Source organism: Sinocyclocheilus rhinocerous, unplaced genomic scaffold (genome assembly GCF_001515625.1).
Source record: "Sinocyclocheilus rhinocerous isolate Xijiao unplaced genomic scaffold, SAMN03320098_v1.1 scaffold691, whole genome shotgun sequence".
Classification (NCBI taxonomy): domain Eukaryota; kingdom Metazoa; phylum Chordata; class Actinopteri; order Cypriniformes; family Cyprinidae; genus Sinocyclocheilus; species Sinocyclocheilus rhinocerous.
This window is the reverse complement of record NW_015656606.1, coordinates 694,413-697,883: the sequence shown is the minus strand read 5'-3', so window position 1 is coordinate 697,883 and position 3,471 is coordinate 694,413.

Genomic DNA, 3,471 nt, shown 5'->3' with positions numbered 1-3,471 from the left:
AGGCAATTAAATGTATTCTATTATACGTGCATTAAAAATAGGGCTGGATGTGGAACAAGCAATATTCAAATAAAATACATGAGTTTGAAACCTGTTGGATTTATTGTTTTTAAATGAATCAAGATGGTTATTGTGTATTTTAAATATTCAGTTTAATAGCACTATTGCAGAAATCTGCTGCTTCATTTCTGTATGGACTGATATGTGCATCGCATCAAATTTAGTTGATGCTATCCATGTTTATTTGTGTTATCCAAATGGATGGACAGTTTATATGCAATTCAAATACATACATCTTTGGAGTGCATTTATTTGAGGTGATGATCTGAAACATTAAAGTGTGACAAACATGCAAAAAAATAAGAATAAGAAAAAGGGCCAACACTTTTTCACACCACTGTATAACAGTGCTCCAAAATGCAGGTGATGGCTGTGCAGTATATGTTGCTAAAGACACATGTTGAAGGAAGAAATAATAAATGGCAGACGGAATACTTGATGATTATTGGCCTGAGTGCTTCATCATATGTGTGTCTCTTACAGAGAAAAAGAGACAGATAGTGAGACTGGAGGTAAAATCAAGTCAAAATGTGAATGATGCTGCAGTGAAGAATATGATTTTGGCGATGGTGAGTTTAATGTAACTGAATATACTGTATAACAATGCTGATACACTTACCAAGAGTACTGAGTAATAAAAGTCTGTTTCTGTCCTTCAGCTAGAGCAGATACTGAAGGAAAAGGGGCTGGCAGGTGATGTTAAGCTCTCGTGGATGATGTTTTCTGGTGAAAATGTCTTTCACCAGATGTGGTATCAGAAGTGTGATGCTTCTAATGCACCCTGCAAGAGAATGAACTGATCGTCTCATCATAGCATTTGCTGAAAATGAAGGTCACTGAGACATCGGTAGATGGAGCTGCATGTGAACTTCGTGTGATATAAAGCTATTTTTGTATTAAATGCAAACATAGAATTTGGAGATTTTGTATAACTATAATTAAAAACTTAATCATCCTTACATCTTATACTGACTGTGTCCTTATAGCCACATTTTGAATGCCTCTTTTGCATTGTTAGAGTTGATTCTTGAATGTTACAGTAAGTTTGAAAAATAAACTGGTGTGTTAAGTTCTAAGCTGAAGGGAAAAAACACTATTCAAAATAAATGCATACTGGAAAGAAAGATGATTGACCTGCAGGTCAACAGATGTCCTGTAGAGGGAGCTCAAGAAGTAGTAATACATTACAAAAAGAAAAACAGTTTTTTAATTCGTTCTTGTTATGCAATTATGTAAGAACAACTCTGTAAAGTTGTGAAAGTGTCAATAAAATAAAGATTATTGGAGTAAATTGTACAGGAAAATACTATTTCATTTTTTTTAACTAAATGGGTTACTCTCTATTTCTACGTCATTATTTGTGAATTTTTTTCATTTTTTTGTGAACAGTTTCTGAGTGAAAATTGTTTTAAAGTAAATCCTGTTAATTTCTTTGCATGCTTGAGCACCTGCCCTTTTCCCCTTGATGCCTAAAGTGCCCTTTTGTCAAGGCATTTTAAATTTTTTTGTAATTAAACGCCCTTTTGTCAAAGCCTGCCCAATCTAACTATTAGTAAAATGAATGAATAATAATTTAGTCGTAAATAAAATGATCCTGGGACAATCCCTCACGTTCAGACACCTTTAATTTAGCGCAGTACCAGATGCCTTCATAACGTCCGCGGCTGCCGGTAAGTGCAGTTCTCAGCGGAGCGGTGTGCTTGTATACTTATATTATTAAATTATTATTATTTTACAAGAACAGCGTGAAGGGAGCATGCACAGCTGTTGTTTATTTTGCTGTGCGTAGCCTGTGGAAGTAATGTTAGCTGCAGCAAGGGGCGTATCCATAATTTCAGATTTTATTTATTTATTTGTCTAATTGATAGGTTTTATTCGTTTTTTTATCTCTTATTTTTAATTGGCTAAGAAATCAAATACACTGCTGGACAATAACCAATAATTTGTATTCTATAATATTTTTGTCCTATATTTTCCTAATGACAATTTTATGATTGGTTTATAAAGGCTACTACGAACACTTTGTCCCCATTTTTTTCCCCACAGAATAAGGCATGAAATATATTTTATAGTTTCTATACTAAAATGATATGTCAATCAGTACTGCATTATTCATATACTTTATTTATTACCTGGAGATAACTTGAAAAACACACATAAGCTATATATTTTTGTGTTGATTGTCTTCACGTTTCATCAGTAAAAATGTTTCAGCTTTTTATTCAGCTCAGCGATAGCCGCATGCTTTTGTCCATATTAGGGATTTCCTGCACGTCACCACCATGAGCCCATTTAGGACTTTCTGCGCGAGAGCGCCCTCTGGCTTCCAGTATGAATGAAACATGCACTGCATGAGAGTTCTGTGATGTTCACATAAAACGTCAGGTCATGCACAGACTATTGATCTTGTCTCTTTGAATTTAAATCTAGATGTATTCACACTGGCCCTTGAAAACCTCTATGTGAACACAACTGCCTGAATAAAGTGCGGGGGACGAATTTACATTTTATTAAAATTAAATATTTATTAAATATTAAAAATGCAGCTAACGTAGTTCTACACACAGCAATAAAGGTGCCTGTTCTCTTTCATTCTTGCTGTTTGATTGGGAAAAGTTTAAAGTGCGTGAGGGGTCTTGTCTTTTTTATGTTATCTGACTAAAAACTATTCATACCTTGAACTATTATTACTACAGTATTTATTTAAAAAATGCAGAGTGCCTTAAAATAGCTATCACAACACTGGTAAAACAGGATGCAATGTACTGCGTAAGTAAACAGAATTTACAGAGTAAATGTTTTGTAATTACAGTGTACCTATTCAGTACCTCCGTGTAGGTATAAGGGAACAATATGCGAAGTTTGGGGAATAAAGGAGTAATAATCTGTAAAATTACAAATCATTTATACTGTAAGTATTCTGAAACTAAGGGGTACCTATTCCAATATTACGTGGTTTATATGACCTAACAACAATCTTATATTTGCAAGTGATTTAGTAAAAACATACACTGTGTACTTTTTTATAGCCTACATGTGTGCGACGAAATCCGTGACTGCGGTGCTTAAGACGGGAACATGTGTGGAAAATAGGAGAAAACGAATCGAAGCGCAGACGAGGGACAACTTTGAAACTGTCTGGAGTGTTTCCTTTAAAATTGGAGCAGTGAATGTGGTGAGCGCGAACTGGAAACAGCTGGAATGGCGCATGAGACGAGTCTATCCGTGTTTGCGGAATATGTGTAGAAAATACAAGAAATTTTGGTTAATTTAACCCAGCAGTAGGCCTATAGTAAATTGCAAACAATATGTGAATTAAATAAAACAGTCCACCATGTTTATTGATACATTAGCTGATATATAATGTATGTATGTATGTATGATTCAATTCAATTCAAGTTTATTTGAATA